Source organism: Carettochelys insculpta, chromosome 3 (assembly GCF_033958435.1).
Source record: "Carettochelys insculpta isolate YL-2023 chromosome 3, ASM3395843v1, whole genome shotgun sequence".
NCBI lineage: Eukaryota > Metazoa > Chordata > Testudines > Carettochelyidae > Carettochelys > Carettochelys insculpta.
In genome coordinates, this window is record NC_134139.1 from 90194650 (window position 1) to 90215724 (window position 21075).

Consider the following 21075-nt stretch of genomic DNA (forward strand, 5'->3'; position numbering starts at 1 on the left):
ATGGTCTCTGTGACTGGCAGTGTTTAAAGTCGCAGGGACCCAGAAACCCGGTGGCAGGAAGCTGAGAACATACTCGCAGCAGGGAGGACATGAGCCTCCTGCAGTGCGCCCTGCCGCCAATGCTCCAGCACTACAAGCAACCCCACCGCACCAATGGCCAGAAGACCTGTGCCCCACAAGAGCCCCCCTCCTCCTCCAGTGGAAGACTCCCAGGAGGATCCCCTTGTGGACTGAGGCAGAGCTGAAGGATCTCCTCAGACTCTGGAAGGATCAGGAGGTCCTCCTCCAAACCACTGGCCAGCGCAGGAACACTGTGGCACATCTCTCCACAGGTCTGACCACCCAGGGATGCTTCACTCACATGCTGGATCAAGTAATATCCAAGGTTAAGGAGCTACAGCAGGCTAATGCCGGGCCCAGGATGTGGCCAGCTACTTGGGGGCAGTGCCCAACAGCTGCCCCCACTATTAGGAGCTGAACTGCCTCCTTGGGCTGAAGGAGGCAGTCCTCACAGCAGTGGTAGTGGACACTGCAGGGCCCAACCTAGAGCCTGAGGACAAGCTAGGCCACACCACTGGCAAGGAGCTGGATTCAGAGGCAATGTCTGAGGAAGAGGGACCCACAGATGGCACCCTGGTGATTGCCATCCCATCTGGGTCCTCAAGTCAGGCACCATTCACCTGGGCTTCCACCCAAATTCCTCAAGGGACCCTTTGGTAGCTAACCAGTGCTTGGGACACCCCAGGGTGTGGGGTGGGGTTGGAGCTCATGGGATAGCTCCGCAGGCGCTGGATCGCACGGGGGATGCGGTGCTGACAGTGCCCTGTGGAGGTGGCCTGCATGACCACCATGAGAGGTGTCGGCTGCTGGACGAGGTAGAGGGCAGCAACAACCACTGTGGCCAGCAGGCAGATGATGGTGTCAGGGACTTCCTCATTGGGGAGCTGCTAGGGATCCATGGGGACTCCACAGTGGCTCTGTTCTGTGCATGGGGTCTGCTGTGCTGTGGACAGCCTGGCAGCCCTCAGCATGGACAAGCCAAGGGTGTTGGGGAGGGGCCCTTTAAGGGAGCAGGTGACCGCAGCCCCTGGAAGAAGGGCTTGTCAGCCATGTGACCCCCATCTGTGGCATTTCCTGGCCTGTTCTTTTGAAAGAGCTCCCAGAGCTATGTGGAAACTCTCTCTGGAAAGAGCAGGCCGGTCTTTTGAAAGGGTGGATTGAAGGCTCAATATCTTCTGGAAGATTGCCTTTTAAAAGATCGCTTTAGCCATACTATGACTGAGGTAATTAAGTAGAATGCATAGATGTGCACGTGTGGAAGAGAAAAAAGGGCATGGCTTGATTCTGTGGCCCTTTTATTTTCCCTCTGTGATCTCAACAAAGCAAACAACTGAAGTTCTGAAGTGGGTACTGAACTCACCACAGCACACTTTGCTTTTAATTCTTAATTTTTTCATTGCCAAATGCAGTTAAGTTTCTGCAGTGATAGATTTGGAGGGAGAGGGAGGCAGATTAGTTGCGACCTGATAAATGTATTTCTGCAATGCTGCCACAAGGAGAAGGGGGAATCCATGCTTAGTCCTACAACTGTAGCCCGTAGCAGAGGCAAGAGCACCTCATGCCACCTCCACTGACAGGCTTCACCTGAAACTGAGTTCAGTCTTCCGCCTCTATTTGTGGAAAGGTTCCAGTGACATCACTGGGAGAGAGAGAAAGGGAAATTTTGAGGATCCAAGTTCAGCTCTAACGGCCTCTTCAGGATAGGGGAAATCTGCATATCGAAGTAAACTTTAGTAGGTTGATATTGTTGCTTTATATATGGTACATACATTGTGTTTCACATTGCAAAATACGTGTAGACCTTTGTGAACAAGATCTATCGTGACAAGAAATGCTGCCATATGCACCTGTAACACCACCAAACCCTTTAGCTATAATCTCCATTCTAAACTGTTGATTGTTCTACATTTCTGACCTTATCCATTGTACAGCTGGTTGTGTAAATGTGCTTCACTTTTAAGTCTATTCCTACTGCACTTTAAGAAAAGATACAGTTCAGTTGTGTCATGCAAACTGTCTCCAAAAACTACTTGAGTATATTATGACATACTTAAAAATACACACCTATTGTATTGTACATCAGGAAATATTACTGCTGAATGTCTTAAACTAATATCATTGAACATTTATATAGCACTTCCTAGCCTAGAGAATCCCAAAATGCTTCACAGATTATAGCTTCAGTGATTGACTTCAATGGGAAATCCACAAGCGAGAAAAGATTTTTAAAATTAGATTGGCTTATTTTGAAATTGCTAAACCTCACATTCTATGAGGAATGGCGCCTATTTCAAAATAGCTATTTCAAGGGATAGTGCCCATTTCAAAATAAGCAGTCGGAGGTCCAATGGCTCTATTTTGAAATAGGCTCATGACTGTGGAGAACACTTTACAAAATATGCAATGGGCTCTCACATGAAATGAAGAATACTGTGCCGAACTAAACTCTGTCCTAAGTTCCCTTCACATTTACCCAACAGAACATTTAATTGGGATGCTGGGCTAACAGTCACCTAACACAGACAGACATCCATTTTACATTTCATCTCAAACGTGACGCCTCCAAGAAGACAATTCCTCCTGAATGCATGATGGGACATTGATTCAGCACTAGCTCAGAGAAAAGACTGTCACATATTGACTCATGAACACCACTTGCAAGAGAAGGCCTTCTATATGTCACATCTTACCAATGTAACACAATTCTCACAGCTGCCAGTAAAGGAACTAAATTTTAATTTTATTCAGACAAGACACTGGCACTGCTAGAAAGAGAGGCTTTTATCAAGACTTGGAAGTACATTAGTAAAATGTTATAGAACCATATGGCCTTTAATATCCTGGCCAGACTGAAAACAATTAAGGGTGTTAAGACTTGCATGGTGTTTCATCGGGCAAAGTCTCTTTTTTTCTATTAATCATTTGCAGGCGTTGAATGTAGATATGGCAGGCTGTCCATAAGGCTCATTTATTGAGCTTTTTTTTTTCTTGTTGCATTTATTATCCAAGGTTTTTTACCTCCAATTTACAATTCTAATAATATTGGGGTGTTCTGTTAGCATTAGGAATGCATCCGTACAGCCTCCATGGCATAGTAGAACACTGAACCCATGCATCTTAGCGGTTTAGCTAAGGACAGGTGCCAGAGGATGAGAAAGAAATGGCAAGATACAGCTTGCTAACTCTTTACACACTCTGATTCTACTTTAAATCTGTAGACTAACAAATTTCAACATTTGCTGCTCATTTCCCCATCGGATTATACGGAACTAGGAGCAGCTCTCCTCTCCATGCACCTTTCATGAGATGGTTCTTTTGTACAGAAAACGCTATTTGATTACATGTTCTAGATGCTGAAGGACTTTTCCTGAGATGGAGATGTTATCCCTAAGAGCTAAATGACATTACAACTTCAATTATATAGTCTTATACTAGTTAAAATTGGGTTGCTTTTTCTCCAGGCAAGAACTGCACAGTTATGCTGTTACTACTTTTCCATAATGTTAGACTACAATAAATTGCTTTTTTGTAAACTCCTTTAAAAATACAAACATACACATGCACTTGAGAAAGATACAGAGAAAGCAAGATTGCATGCACATACAAAACAGTAGTTTATTTAAAATAATCCCTTTGCTATAAATGTTTAAATCCACTGTGCATTCTCTTTTGGAAACCTTTTTTTAACAATTTTAACTATGAAGAAAAAAGGTATCAGAGAATATTTTATGTGACCGGTGAATCAATATGATGGGCCGTGCCTAACCTGGGAATCTTCTTACCACAAAATGAAATGTAGGCTGAGGTTATAAGAGAAGATCAACTAGCAAATATGTTACCACTGCAATCAGAAAACATGTTAGGTGTTGGCCTACTCAACCACAGACCTTTGGCACAATTTATCTTCCACAGGTAGCAACAACTGACCCATCCATTCTAGTGAAACACAAAACCTGGTTTGAAGTGACAGGTGGCAGTGGGGTGCAAAAAGGTGAAACTGTTACAGTGGAGCAAAAGATGGAACTTAGACTTCATATTTTCTATCATTCATCAAATTGCTTCATAACATGCATTCCTTTTGTACTGAAAACAGAACAAAGCAAAAACTTGTAAAACATTTAATTTTTTATTTAGGTAAAAAAATAAAGTTAAAATAAATTTGAACCAAAAGATGTTTAAAGTATGTTCTATATATCCAAGTTTGTTTTCTTCATCCCCAAGGTTACAATTAGCTTCTTGCTAACCTCCAGCTTTGCAATTATCATAATTACTGAGCTCAGAAGTGACCATTTATACTTAAAGGGTTGCACCTGGACCCCTCAAAGCCCACAAAAAACCAAAATTAAATTTTAGCTGCAAAAAGAAAATAGACATTCAAATTCCTGTCTTCCTTCATTTTGGCACAAATACGCTGTTTAGTTACATAACTGTATTTGTATTAATGATACAGGATATTACTATTTTTAACCCCTATTGTGCTATTTTGAACAAATACACACCAGATAGTATGAAGCGGATGTTTTACCTCACTTGAAAATGTCTTGGAATAATATTCTGTTCCATTCCATCACTCCACCAGCTTGTATTCTGTAGAGTTGGAAAGTTTAGGGTATCTTCCATTTGACCCCATAATTTTCTCCCCCAATATTTGTTCAAAGGAGATAAAAATGACCTCATTTAACATTTTTGGGGCTGCAAAGCTATTACATTTGCTAAACACTCAGGAAACATATAATTTACCAGGCAGCATTTGACAGAGTTCAAGCTCTTTCTTGGCATACATTTAGTATCCCTAGCCTGTGACATTTCAATGTAAAGCAGGCTTCCTGGGAAGTAGACTAATGCTAATCAATAGATCTGGCTCAGTGAAAAGCCCTGGACTGATAAAAGGAGGCATCAAACACGAAGACAGATCATTACCTCGTCTAGCAGCTGTCTATCATTTACAGAGGTGCAAAACTATTTCTTAAAACATCACTTTCACTCAGTTCAAACTGAAATACTATTTCAAAAGTGAGCTCTGTGGTCTACTAGTGCCACTATTTTGCAAAAATTGGTCAGATACCATTTTGCAATTGCCAGAAACCATTGTTATTATCACTGTTCAAAGTACTTCCGCAAAGACTGCTTCAAGTCTCCACACAGAGATATTCAACTATCCCCTTTAAAGTCAGGTACTTTAAAGGTAAAGGGATTTGCAAAAAGGTGAAGAGTTTCTTGCTAGCAGGTTGCAGTCAAAACTGATCAAGTTTTTCTCCCTTTGCTACATTTAAGACATGATAAAGGGGGCAGAATTCAAACCTTCAGTCTAAATTCATTCCTGGTGCAACTTAACTTGATTCCCACTATGAGTTTTTTGGTTCTAGTTTATCAACGTAATATAAAAGATGTTAAAATACTTTTAAATGGAGAATGTCATATTAATATTTGGAGAAAAAGATAAATCCTTAAAGAAATCCTGCCTCTGATGCACTCACGGAAGTCTGTTGTAAACACCACATCAAAGGTGAAGAGGCATGGGATCAAAATATAAAATCCATATGCAACTTTCAAAACATTATCAATCATTCTAATAATTTTGACCTCCCAATACAGCCTTTCAGTTAATCATGTTTACCATCAGGATAGAAGTACCTAAGAAAGTTTCCAAGTACCATAATACAAAGGGCCAAACAACACAGAACTTTTATAGAATCAAACTGATATTTGAAGTATTATGAATAAGGTATTTCATTATAATATGCACATAACGATGAGGAAAGTCATGCATGTTTAAATACACACGTGTGTTAACCTGAGTATCAAGTTTATGCGCGGGCACACATACACTGAAAAGATCTTAATGTTTTCAAAGTCCAACACTAGAAAGTTAGGAAATGACAAAATAAAGGTTGCCTATGCAACCCTAATTCATACGCCTTGTGGATATGCCTTATGATACAGTCTTTAATTTCATGATCAAATACTATGGCCTTCACAGTCTCCAAGCCTCATTCAGTACGCAGCATGGGCAGTGTTCAGTGAGCAGTTATTCAATAGTTTTGTTTTATACCCCTTGTTCAATTGTGCCCTCATGCCTAACTTTTTGTATACATAACTTCCTATGTTCTTGACAAGGAAACTGAAAATAGAAGTTCCATAAGGTGGCATCACATTGACATTCACACGGATCAGATTCATCAGTAAATCGGAACCTTTAGACCCACCTCACAAACTTGTAATATTTGAACTGACACAACTAATAAACTGTAATCCTCTATGCAGACCTGCACTAAAGAGGGACAAAACACTTTACCAGCGGGTTTCACAGATCTCAGCTGATTTAAAGGGAATGTTGAGACACAGGGATCTTGGTTTCTGCTCTGGAGGGAAGCGTGCTGTAGTGGGCACAAAGTCCTCTGCCTATTTCCCCACAAGCATGATGCCTTTTGCTGGGTCCACATCCTATCTCTTGGCCACTCCTGGCTCCTCATTCCAGTCCTATGCTCCACAGGTAGTCAGTTCCAGAGTCCACTCCTCAGGCTAGTCCTAAGGTCCTTGCTCAGCAAGCCTTAGTCTCAACCCTCCAGAGTCCCAATCCTAGTCAATCCCAGGTCTCCTCCTTCCAGATCCTCATCTCATCTGCCTCTCTCCCTGACTCTAGCATCCACTTGTCCCAATCCCCTGATACCCCACTACCCACAATTCCCTGCAGTTCCTACTATCAAACTCCTTCCCAAGCTCGTCATCTGGTCTCCACCCACCCACACCCACCCTATGCCTTGTTCCAGTCAGTGCTAGTTCTCCACTTCATCAGTTCTCGTGCTTCATCATATTGATCTTTCCCACACGTAACCATCTTCCCTTCCACTGAGAACTGGACAGCGTGGTGTGGCGAAGCAGCTTGTTAGAGTTGCACATGTGGAGCACCCTCCACACCCCACCACTTGATGGGACAAATGTGGTGGCAGTGGCAGAGGCAGCTTTTCCTGTGGCTCACTCAAGGCAGCTCAGGATGATGGGGCTTGGCACAGCTCACGCGGCACATAATGGCAGCGAGGCTCGGTGTAGCTCATGGCAGTGGCTCTGGTGAGTCACTGGCAGTTTGCGCTGGGGGGCGTTAGGGTACTTGGCTCAGGGAGTGGCACCTGGCTGGGGGGGGGTGGGAAGAGGCCTAGGGCGATTGTTAAATTTCTTTTGGACACCAGTGCTCTAGTTTTTAGTCCCATCAGTTTTCATCCAGCCTCAGTTTCCCACTACCTAGTGGGTCCCAGTCTCCTTCCCAACAGTTTTTCTCCCTGGCTCCCAGACCCACTCTCCCACTACACGAACTCCCAGTCCCAGTTTCCTTCTTCATCCCATGTTAGCATCCAGCCATGGTCTTTAATTCCTGCCACCCAAGGATCCATCTCCTTCCCATCCCTGCCCCTTGTCCCTTCTGTGTTCGCATCAGGCAACTTCTCCTACAAGCTGCCTGGACCTAGTAGAGGGATCACAGAAAGCAGGATAGAGACAGTTTACCTGCTCCCAGTTCAGGTATCTAGACATGCAGTTATGAGGAAAATCCTCTTTAGCTTTATCCTGAAGTATGCCCAGTGTGGACAGAACTTTGCTGCTAGTCTTGAGATCCATCCCTGACACAAAAGCTAGCCCAGCCACACCAAGTTTCAAAGACCATGATCCAAAGCACAGGGGCACTAAAGCTGTTAAAAAACAAGAGTAATTGTTTACACCAGCAAAAGAACATATTCTTTTCCACAGCCTTGACCTTGCAAATTGCTGAACCATGTTGGCTGAAAATAAGCTCCTGAAAACAGGGTCCTCCAATAGGAAGTGTTGGGCAACCTTACTAACAGGAAATGTTAACAGCCCCCACCTTTAATAATCTCTATACAGACTTTAGATTCTTTGCCGTGTCTTAAAAGAACCACTAAATTGTCCAAGAAGAATCAGTTTCCATTACCACCAACATTCATAGCTTTTCAGCCACGTTTTCTAATTTTGGAATGCTGTGCTGAATGAATTTGTTCCCATACTTGGACTGTGGGGCTCGCCTCCCAGGGGATACTCCCACCTCTTCCTGGAGAGGAACAAGCCAATCCGAGCCACTTGAAGCAAACAAAAAGGAATAGGATTGACTTCTGTAAGTCTTCTCAAAAGCTAAACACAGGATTGAACATTGCACCCCCCTCAAAATAAAGATAAATGAAAAGGTGAGGGGAAGATACAGACTTCCCTATTCTTATATGTAAAATATAACAACATACTGGTTTCTCAACCTTTGTCTTAACCTTTCCACAAGCCATGTTTTTTTTTCTTTTTTCAAGGATGGTCATTAGGAGACACTTATGTACTTTTTTGTGTGCCTTGGAGAGGAAAATTAAGGAAATATGTACCCAAGTGGCCTTTACAACCTTACACAAAAATTCCTTGATCAGCCTCTAATTTGCAAATCAGTGAATGTCAGTAAGATGTTTCATCATCGCCATCTCTCTCTCTCTCACACGCACAATTACTACTTTTGTTTTCACAACTTTCTGTGCAACTTCTTCCATTCTAAAAATATTGCACTTCCTTCTCATATTGTTACAGTGTTATAAATACCATTCCCTAAATTCACGCACTTCAGATGAACCAAGCAAAATTTGACAGTCTGAAATACTCATATTGCACTGGGCTTTTGTATTTAGATAGCTCACTTTACTTGTCTGATCTCAATTTATCATTGTGCTGGTAATGCTTATTTGAAAAATACACTGGGAGATGTAGTATTCTGTATGTGTATGTAAGTGGGATTCGGGCATGTCCAATAAGAAACTGGGTTAGAGAGGGCAGAAGAAGGCAGACAGCAGTACAAAGGAACCCAATATACCCATAGGCTATGTTACACTGACTCAAACTGATGGCAGCAATATGCAAATAGGAGGTCACGAAAACGCAAATGGGTGCTCATTTGCATATTTGCTTGCTGGCAGATGCTGCCAGCGGCACAAAAAAAGTTGTGTAAATGTAGGTCTGCTGGACAAATCCTCCCTTTGTCGGCTGCCTCTTATGCCTAATTTTTTCCATACTGCTGTGGGCGGTTCAGGTCAGTGTAACTATGGTCATAATCTGGCAGCAAATATGTTTAACTTCTCTGCTTTATCACACAAGTGAGGACTGAAGAAGATGCAGCAGATGATACTCACTCCTCTGTACTGATGAGCTTCTTCCTGCTGAGTGAAGTTGTCCAAAAGGGAAACTGAACAAATACTAGTAGTGAGAACATAATCAAGCTAAAAATCCCATATTATGTCAGAATAAGATGGATTTTACATCAGCACATCTTTCTGGAATATGGTGTCCATTCTCTCAAAAACTGAGAGGAGAAAGCAATCATCTACAGCCGTTTGGTGCATAACTAAACATCAGCATTGTAGCTATGTTCTTCCCCACCCTTCATTCCTTCAGCTATTATTCCTTTTTCACTACACATGGTCCAAGAGAGAATTTCATTTCTTTGAATTTTTCTCCACTACTTTCAAAGTGGGGAGGGGTGGAGAAAGGGAGGGGACACAGAAAGGACATATCAAGGTGAATTAAATTTCCACATCATTTATCCTACAAGAAAGTACATGCTTTAATCTACCCTGAACCAGTCACAGGTATCATTAAGGCTGCATTTTGTCTACAAAACTGAAGGAGTACTGAATGTAATCTTATGCTGCTGTGTCAGTCTAGTTTGACCAGTTTCACAAGTTCACTGGAGAAGGAAGTGTGACGTTTTCATTTAGAGGAACATGAACAAAGCTTGAAAACATGACTGCAAGCGTTAAAGTAAATAGGACTCTGTATATGTGTGGGGGAAAGGAACTTATTTTTTAAACCCGTCAGTAGAATTTTAACAGCTGATGACAGATTCACTTAAAGTTAGAATCCGAACACAAGCAACACTTCTGTTATGGTCCTTGGGGAAAACATGCTGAATACAGACATTTTCAAAAGAAAAAAAATATTTACTGAAATGTAACCCATGGCTGTCCCCCAGATTCAGTCATTTGGAAGAAAGAGGAATTCAGATTCTCTACAGAGTGCATTCAACAAGGTTTGCTTTGGATGAAAAGAAGAGATCACTTTTAAAATACTGCATATTGTTTTCTGAGTAATTCCCATAGCTATTACAGCACACAGGGCTATCCCTAATCAGTAGCAAAAGCAGCCTGATATATTTTATGTACGTAAGTAACTTCCCAGGATGCACCACCATTGGACAAACGTTTTGGAAAATAAGGTCTCTACATAATAATTATGTTCACTTCCTCTGGAGAGAAATTCTGTGACCATGAGAAAAAAATGAGAAGCTAGATAAAAAGCCTGATCTTCAGCTCCATTTTGGCCTCCTTTTCTCCTCCAGGGATGCAGGAAGCCAACAGGCTGGCTGCTTCAGAACTGCATGGTGGATGTAGGGGTGCTGGCATAGAAAGGGTTGAGACTGGTCAACCCTCAATCCTCAACTTCTGCACTTTTCCCTGAGGGCCTAGCCAAAAGGTACAGTTTAGAAGGGCACTAAGCCGTGTATAACTGACATCAGCAATTTGGGACCAGTAAAGAGGTCCTTGGCAGCTGTCTCCTCCTCTCCTACTTTTGGTGCTTATTGGGCACAGTGGAGAGCTGAGCCCTATAAACTACTAGTAATCAATGTGTTGAAATCAGTAGCAAATGGTTAGTTTGTATAAAAGTATACATGATGAAGGGGAGACCAGCAGTTATGGGTAAGATGCTCTGCCATGCTAATGTTCCTTCACTTACATGTCTACCTGTTGAAAGCTCTGGATCAGATCTTTCAATGCAGTAACTCATCCCTCGTTTAACGAGTACTTTACTTATCAGCACTCGCTAAAAAGAGGGAAACACACTTACCTTTGTTCACTATGGCTGCTTCTACGGAGCAAAATATGCTAATGAGGCATGGATGCAAATTCCCCATGCCCCATTAGCATAATGTCCGTTCTCCCAGACTCCAAAACGCCGTGGAGAAGCGTGGCCCCCATGGGGGCATCTGGAAGGAAGTCCTTCTTCCAGAGACCCCTTCTTCCCAAAAATTTCTGGGAAGAAGGGGCCTCCGGAAGAAGTACGTCCTTCCGGAAGTCCCCCCCGGGGCTGTGCTTCTACACAGTGTTTTGGAGTCCAGAAGAACGGTCTTCCGGACTCCAAATCGCGTGACGTTATGCTAATGAGGCACGGGGAATTTGCTTCTGTGCCTCATTAGCATCTTTCACTCCCTGTATTAGCATGCCACTTCCAAAGGAAATGGCCTGTGTAGAAACAGCCAATGTGAGTGAACTTCCCCCACTTATATGAGCCAGCCGTGGGGTCCCTGGCTGGGGAGACCTGCAGCCTCGTGGCTGGCTCTGCTCAAGCCGCGGAGTCCCTGGCTAGGGAGTGGGGAGATCCGCAGGCCCAGCCTGGCCCGCTCCCAACACTCCCTGTGTGGCAACTCCCTGCACCGCCCTCCCACCCAGCCCACTCCCAACACTCCCCCGGCCTGCAGCTCCCCATGCACCCCTGGCTCTGCACACTCCCAACACCCACCCCGTCCTGTCCCTGAACCCCCTGGCTGCTGCACCCTCCACAGGTACCAATGCTGCAGCCTGGAGGAACAGGCCACCACCTCCTCCACTGGAGCCACCACCAGGTTTTAGCCCTCCTTCCCACTCATGACCCCAAACTGCCCCCAGCCTTTAACCCTCAGCAATCCCCACCCCCTACCCAAGGTTCACGTACCTTTTTAAAAGCAGTGCCACGTGCTGCCACTCCTTCATCAAGTTAGGAGCACTAGGAACCAATCAGAGACTTTTACATATATTTTAATGGTAATTTTGTGTCCCTCTTATGAGTTTTCGCCTAGGAGCAGAAAATTGGGATCCAATTGTGCTCATATAGCGAGGGATGAGTGTACTGTCATTTTGCACTGCAACACAAAGTAGGCCTACAACTAATATAGACTGACATGGAAGGATAATCCACTGTGGGGGAACGCAGAGGTGTGGAAGCAGTATATCCATTTCTGTGCCATCCACATTGCCAGAATGGGGAGGCGGGGCATACCCAAGGGAAAAGGAACATGGCCAGAGTCTCCTGAAGCCTGGTTTAAACTCTGTCAGAGAAATGGCAAGGCCCATAGTTGACAAGGAGAGGGGTGAAGACCATCTTTGCACAGTCCTCCCTGAACTGTGCTGAGCTCACTCTAGCTGCGTCTACACGTGCACGCTACTTCGAAGTAGCGGCACCAACTTCGAAATAGCGCCCGTCACATCTACACGCGTCGGGCGCTATTTCGAAGTTAACTTCGACGTTAGGCGGCGAGACGTCGAAGTCGCTAACCTCATGAGGAGATAGGAATAGCGCCCTACTTCGACGTTCAACGTCGAAGTAGGGACCGTGTAGACGATCCGCGTCCCGCAACGTCGAAATTGCTGGGTCCTCCATGGCGGCCATCAGCTGGGGGGTTGAGAGATGCTCTCTCTCCAGCCCCTGCGGGGCTCTATGGTCACTGTGGGCAGCAGCCCTTAGCCCAGGGCTTCTGGCTGCTTCTGCGGCAGCTGGGGATCTGTGCTGCAGGCACAGGGTCTGCAACCAGTTGTCAGCTCTGTGTATCTTGTGTTGTTTAGTGCAACTGTGTCTGGGAGGGGCCCTTTAAGGGAGCGGCTGGCTGTTGAGTCCGCCCTGTGACCCTGTCTGCAGCTGTGCCTGGCATCCCTATTTCGATGTGTGCTACTTTGACGTGTAGACGTTCCCTCGCTGCGCCTATTTCGATGTTGGGCTGAGCAACGTCGAAGTTGAACATCGACGTTGCCAGCCCTGGAGGACGTGTAGACGTTATTCATCGAAATAGACTATTTCGATGTTGGCTGCACGTGTAGACGTAGCCTCTATGTTGTAAAGGATCTGCCCCTATATAAGATGGAAACGTTATAACATTTAGCCATTCACAAAGTGATTTTCTTTTTAAAATGTTGTACAAACCTTAGGCAATTCTGTTACCCTAATGACAAGCTAAAATAATATATTGAAGTGACCTGATTGAATCTAAATCTTTGCCTCCACAAGAAAATATGACTGTCCCACAGTCCTAAAATAACCAAACCTTTTAAACATTATGTTGTGTTAAATGGCTGTTTAGCCTTCAAATACTTTTGAAGACATGCCACACAGCTGAATGAATTCACACACAAAAACCTTGAATGCACAAAATGACAGGTGTTTTCAAGTGGCGTCTAGCAACTAAATGTCTTTCTGGAGCAACTTCTTTATTTTAGAGGCCACCAAGCAAAACATAGATATATGTCATCCTTTAATCTGTGAAGAACCTTTCAGTTCAGGTGGTATTTTTGAACATCTGCTATTTGTTACACTGCTTTCTACTGTGTTTATTTTGTTTATATCTACATTTTCCACGACAGTTTAAATCTATAATTGCATCTTTTGACAAGTCATATGCACTGACGGTCATCACAGGGAAACAGAAACAAGAAGCAGTGTGTCCATTTTTAACTCTTCTGGTACACTCCAGAGACCAATGCCAGTCACTACAATAAGATTTTGTTCAACCTGCAAGCAATATTTTTTGGGATGAAAGCAGTCTTTTCAGAAAAGATTCAGTATGCCGTCCCCTGAAGGATTTAACTGTTTGCGTCTGGAGGATATGACCTAAGCATCTGCTTTTGTTCTAGAGATGAGAGAAGTGAGTCAGGACTCCAGCCTTGGTCTGCATTTTGCATCTGACTTACTGTGCAAACTTGGACAAGCCATGTAAATGCACCTGCTCCTCACTTTACTAATTCTAAAGTGCTTTGAGATCATGCAATACATTTTGCTAAATAAGTGCAAAGTTCAACAGCTAGCGTAACAGGCAGTTGTAGAAAATGCTAGTCACCTAAGAGTTAAAAAATGGCCACCCAAGGATTACTTTGATCATTTATGAAAACAGCTAAAACAAACTGACCCCATGCACAGTCGCCACCACTAAAATTGCTCCTTGTGCCCCTGGTCATCAACTCTTCTTGATTAATGACAACTTCTTACTGAGTATTCTGCACTTCGGTTTCCCTGACTATCATGCCTTTGTCCTCCAAGTCTATTCAAAACACTGCTATAAAAGACATCTCCCAAGCCTCTTGATTCTATCCACATGTCTGTATTCTTCCATCTTTTCACTGTTTTCTTCACTCCTATAACAAATCCATCCCCAGTGGAGAGTGCCAATCCAGGAGGCAATGGCACCATTTGAGAGGTGCCACCGCAGTGCAGAGAAGGGGATGCAGAGAAGAAGAAAAGAGCGTCAAAAACTGCCCCACTCCTCTCCAACAGCTACCAACCCCTGCCCCTTCTGTGATAAGACCTACAGCTCAAGAATCAGCTCAACAGACTCACAAACAGGAGGGTGACATTAAGGCATCCAACTCATTATTGAGTGACTGCCAAGAAGAATCACAAATAGGTCAAGCTCTATATCCTAAGGTAAAACACTTTATGTCATCAGGCCCCCACCTACACGTGAGCTCTCATCTTCTCTCTGCCCCTTTTAGGCACTCTACAGTTCCTCAGCCTTTTCCTACTCTTATCTCTGTGCCTTCTCCCCTTGTCCTCATCTAAATTAGCATCCTCCTTCTACCACCTTGAAACTCACTTATTTAAAATAACCCCTTCCTTTGCATGAGCTATTGTCCATTGTCTTTTCTTTACATTTGATAGACTATACACATTTAGGGCAAGGACAGTGTGTCTCATTCTGCATTTGCAAACAAGCTATATAACCATGATGCTACACAAATCATATTAATGTCAATAATAAATTTACACCAAAAAGCAATCACTCAAAAACACGGTCAAATACTAAAGTGATTTTCATAATACTTTTAATACCTTTCTGTTTCACGTAAGGAAAGGAATGTATTTCATTTCCATGTAAAATGAGCATGGGCAAACGTAGTGCCATTGGTAATCATCATCTTTGGTGCTGATCTCCTTACATCTTCATTGCCACGTGGGATTTATAATGGCTACGTGGGAGTGGTGGACAATATGCTATATTCTGAAGTTATTTGGAACCAGGCAAAAGTCCCATCTCCAATTTTTTATTTATTTATTTATTTTTTTTGTATTTTCAGGTCAGACACTAATGATTTTTGCTTCAGCCTTAGCCAGCCTCTCATCTGTTGGAACACTGAAATACAGCTGGTTGCTTGCAATAAGCGTTGCTATTTTGATGTTCTGAACAATACTTTACAACTGCCACACCCACCCCAGGCTCAAGTTGCCAGCCCTTGTTCCATATCATTATACTTGCTTGTAGGTCTAGTGGGAATTCTACAAGACTAAGGCAAGTCTCCAAGGTCCAATGGCCTCTGAGAAGAAACAGGCCACCTTCTGATCTGTAGATGGAATGAATGGCTTAGCAACAAGCCAAGCCAGCTGTTGCAAGCGTTATCAGTGCACAAGCCTAACAGATGGGAACTAATTCTAAAAGCCTCCTGCTACAGTAAGCAAGGCCCTGGTGATGGCCTTCTGTTCACTAGGCTTCTTTTTAACAGAAAAGCAGGCACAGATATACAAAGGGGCACATATATATTTTAAAACACATACATTATAGGACAATGATTTGTTGTATTACTAAACTTCACCAGCTTTGGAGTCGATCAGTTTAAAAATACTAGACTTTGCTGAATTTTCAATCACATTCTGATTTTCAGATTTTTCAATAAGAAGTTAGTGTTATTTTCTTTAAATCTAAAACGACGCTTATAGCTATGAGGCACAGGATGAGTAATAAAGGATATAAAAAAGACAGAAGACTTTCAAAAGAATAACAGAGATAAATTTAACTTGTTTTCTCTTTTTGATCTACTGCATGATAGTTTACCTTTATAAAGGATAGCTGCTTCTATTCTACTGAAGTTAGAGAATGGGGTTTTTGTACATTGAGAAGTGCAGATATAGTGTGTTTACTTAAGAAGTGTGAGATTCAGGGTCACCCTCAGGACAATCTGATCTGTTATTTGAAACAACTTCATGCAACAAAGGCAAATGTGTATTACACTACTTTATTGGTGAAATTTCCGATTCATCCAAATTAAAAAGAAACCCCACAAGATGCCACATAAATAGAAAATTACTAACATTTTAAAAATGACACCTGAATATAGTCCAGTAAACTTACTATCCACTAAGCCATGAAAAATACAAGATAGCAGATAAGCTTACATCTGTTTAATAGAAGACAATATCTTACTCAGATTGTTATATGCACATGGTTCAAAGTTAACTGGCATCTTTTTACTGATGTCAATGGGTTCTGACCACAAAAATACATATAATTAAGTTCACAGTACAACTTACAAAACTACATGTAATTTCCTTATTCATGGGCACCAATGTGACTAAGATTCATATGAAACAGTCCGACAACCTGCTACACCATATTTCCTCCTCCCTCATTCCTCCGATGTGGGTTTCACATAAAAGCATGTTCCAATTTAAATTTATAAATTTATAAATTTTCACTTTGGAAGATACAAATTCAAGGCTCAACAAGGCTGACTAGTCTCCATGCAAACTAAGTATGCAGAGTCCCATTTACCCGATTTACACTAGCACACTGCTTGGGGGTCAACATTAATTTGCTTTTGAGATAACTTTTGTTACAAGTTTTGATTCTTTGCAACACGGTTATATATTTTTGTCAAAAAATAATCTTTGAAATATGTTTCCATGTCCACTAACATAACTCAGTCTACCTATTGCATTTAACCTTCATAGGACAATTGCTTTGTTGACTTAGAACTAGCAAATAAATGTATTATAAGAGTGAAGTCAAAATAACAAATCATTCCAGATAAAGTTAACACACTTAAATCTGGATGAGCTTCCGTGGACTGGAGATGTTTAGAATACTTGGGTCATTCATCAAGCTGAAGCAGGACTATTTTATTTACTCCTACAGATAATGAAATTTATTATCAAAACTAATGGAAACACTTAAGAAGTGTTTAAGAAGTTTGAGAAGTCCCTACCCTCAAAACCAAACTTTTTCAAACATCTCAACTATAGTTTTATGCCTTCAAAACGTGAATGGATTTCTACACTGCTCCATCATATTAATGAGATTTATATCAATATCCTAATGAATAACTTGGCTGTGAACTCCTGCATAATCATGAAAGTGATTTTTGACAGCGGATTACAATTAATAACAACGTCAGGATAAAACAGCATAGAGCTGAATAAAATTTTAAAGCACCTCAACCTAGACATACACACTTTTTTATGTGTTGTTCATAATGTACAAAACCAACACTTTAAGACAGGGTAAAGTCTGTGGTACATACACATAACATGCAGTCTTTTAGCACCTTAAAACATAACCAATTTATTTATTATGTAATGAGCTTTCATGGTTAAGACCCACTTCTTCAGATTGTTTTAGATTCGGAACTTCTGAAGAACTAAAGCTTACTCACAAAAACTCATTATCTAACAAATGTATTCATTAGTGTTTAAGGTGCTACAGGACTGCTTGTTTTTTTGTGAAGCTAGAGACTAACTCCTCTGAGACTACACACAAAATATGCTATTTAAGGAATGCTGTTCCATTGTATGTAGAGTTTTTGAAATTTATATCTGAATTTATTCCATGCCTTCACGCACTGCATAGGTAGAAAAAAGGAACTTTAAGTAGTAAACAAATAATAAAATTTTAAAATATTTTAGCTAAAGAAGTCCTGTGACCTAAAGATCATTTAGATAACAAAGCACGTGTGGTTAAAAAAAACCCAAAAAAACAAAAACGCAACACAATATCCTCCTTCCCTTTCTCTCTCCTGCATGCATACACAAAACCAATTATATTAAAAGCTCTTTTATCTGACATGCTGAAGAAATGGTGGATACTAGCTAGATGAATATTCTGGTTAACTGCGAGATATACTTTATGCACTGGAACACCAATTTAGAATTAGAATACAATACAATTAATAAAGTATAAAATAGTGCACGTACAGGTACTCATCACTCCAGTTATAAGTAGTACTACAGTACACAGTGGTTGGTTTCTTGGAGCACATACAGGTAAGGTTTTCTATACAGTAGGTTATCTTATGCTACTCACTCCATACCCCTAAAGGCAGTGCATGGTGTACACCCTATACACTTAAAAGCTAAAACTATACCAAACATAATTTAATCTTTCTCTGCTGATTCAGAAGGCACTTCAAGATCTTGCAATGCCTCAGGGTTATCATTACAAACATCAATTATCATTGTAGATGTAGAAGATGTAGGAGATTGGGCTGAATCTGTAATGACCCTATGACACACTCTGGATGCTGCTTTTTTGAATAAATCCCTGATATCACCTGGCTTACTTGTCTTCTGCCTCTTTTGCATAAAAGCAGAGTTTAGAACGTGCAACTGAATAAGATTGTGGGCAGTATACCACTCCTGGTTACCAGGTTGAAGATTTCTACTGGGGGATATCAGAAATGTGGATTAATTGAGTTTTCTGGTTAACAGAGTGCTGGATACAGAGCTTTTACTATAACTATAAATTCTTTGCAACATGAGGTGCTGTCACATATGAAAGAGTGGCAGTATGGAAGCTGTCAAGGAGGTTTCACATATATTATTCACTCAGGGAAGGAGATGTCATCCGTGTTTTAAAAGTCTAATTTAGAGGAGGAATCAACTGTTAAGAGCCAACAAGGACCAGCATTCAGAGAAGGAAGCAAACAATAGTTCAGGATTTTGAACTTCAAGGCATGTTACCGTACCACCAGCAATTCATGTCGTGAACCCCCTCACTTCAGGATCATTAAGACCTACAAGGCTACAACTGGAACCAAGTGGAAGTCATATATTTTTGTATAGCATCTTCTGAAGTGCTCCGTTATTTGTATAATCGAGTTATCCACTGCTTTTGTACATTTCTACCACAAAACAGGACTTAAGAGTTTGCTGGAGTGTATCTATGATGCCTGACAAAAGACTTAAAACAAAGTGGCATTTTCAAGTGACGGAGACTGATAGCCAGACATCTAGAACACAGGCCTTCTAAACTTTTGTATTTAGAGTATGAAATTAGTGAAGTTTATGAGAAGGATGACAAATGTTGGCAACAACTGAAATAGGGAAATGACACACAGTTTTTCATTAGGACACATGGGTGAAACTAGCAGTAGATGCCATCCATAAACACTTCAAAGATGCATAGACTTGATCAACAAAGTTGTATTACTCTCAATCTTCCAAGCCCAGCACATGCTCTATTGTCATCCTAACAAGGGTCCTAACTGAAGTGTGACAGTAGAAGCTGAACCTCTCTTGTTTGGCACCCTTCGAACCTGACCAGTGCTGAACCAAAGACTTTCCCAGACCAGGGGAGGTCAATATTGTCTAGCTGCATTACCAACACTTCCATTGCTTACTGAGAAAAAAGAAATTAGCACTTAGAATATTTAAAAGACTGAATTAAGTACCCACAGAGTAATTTTATTCTTAGACTGGCTGGCTATGGAAATAGTATAGCTATTCTTAATTTAAATAATTTTTCATAGCACCTTTCAAAAACCTAAAAGTACTTTACAGAATTGCAAACCGCATGATATAGATGCAGGAATTACTTAAATTCTCCACCTGCTCATATGTGAAGTACAGTGCAGCAGCAATTACAGTGCAACAGAGTTGTGGAGGGATAGGAAGTAAAGACAAATACCTTAGCAACCTAAAGTAATACAGGTTGAACCTCTCTTGTCTGGAACCATCAGGCCCTGACCAGTGCTAGGTGAGAGAATTTGCCAAACCACAGGAGTTCAATATTGTCTAGCAGCATTATCAACACTTTCACTGCTTACTGGGCTCTTGGATAACATTTAGGGGTAAATTACAGTTAAACAACAGCACAGAGCCAGGACTGCTGGCTGTAAACAAACTTTCTGGGACTACTGGAAACTTGGCCACACCTATGATAAGCGGTCATCTGCCTAACTAAAATCATCCTGGACTATGGATGTTGCAGGATGAGAGTGCCAGACTAGAGAGGTTCAACCTCTACATATCACACTCTCAAGGCCTGTAGATGTCTGATACCCATGATTTACATGAATGGGCAGAAAAGCAAAAGGGCATGACATTTTCCTTCACATCAGCTGGTTCAGCATGTCAGAACATGCTAGAACAGTGATGCTCTCATGTTTGAATGCCTTCTGGAGTAAAGATGTGCCATTTGTATCATACTAAGTAACAGACAAATTAAAATGCTTGCTTATGCTCACATTACTGTACATAAAAGAGAGGTGGCAGATATCAGAATTTCTTCAGGCACCTCTATCACATGGCAATAGCATCAGATCTCCCATCTTAGTTCAAACTGGACAATGAAAGACAGGTACAGTATGCTGACTGATGCTCCATCTCTCATCATAAGTCACCATTTGAGTTCAGCTACAAACATACGTATTTGTTGTGCAGCAGGGAAGACAACGTCTAATGTAGTTATTCTCTACTGTTGCTCTGACCATGGTCACTCGGGGGGAAAAAGAAGAAAAACAAGCGAAGAACAGTTGGAAGAAATGGCATAGGAACCTACAAATTTATGAAAAATGAAGTACTAACAGTACTGAGGCTCTCAGTGGATCCACTCAGCAGAAAAAATAAAGATTAGGACAAAGGAAGGAAGGTGCAGGGTCATGTTGGGCTTCTCTGAATGGCAATACAGACAACACAGAGAAACTGCCTTTTGAACACCCATTCCCATTGAATTTAACATTTAGCAACACAAGATCCTGATGCTGAGTGTAAGCTGAAGTAATAGGTTGACACATTGGTCAGCATAATTAACATGCCATGAAAAGACCTTCCATGGGAATTTTCTTACATGATGAAAATACACCTACCATCTCAAAACATGCCAGAACCAGGAAAGGTAAGCAATCTGACTTACACATACCTGTCAGTAGCCCTCCGCAAGAACTACTATATAGCCTCATTTGTATTAGCATTCCA

The 21075-nt window shown here is 41.8% G+C and overlaps 1 protein-coding gene across 16 annotated transcripts in view; it reads right to left on the reverse strand.

Moving 5' to 3' along the window:
* ARID1B (AT-rich interaction domain 1B) overlaps positions 1–21075 on the reverse strand; it is a 462469-nt gene that overhangs the window by 236976 nt on the left and 204418 nt on the right. The window lies entirely within an intron of this gene.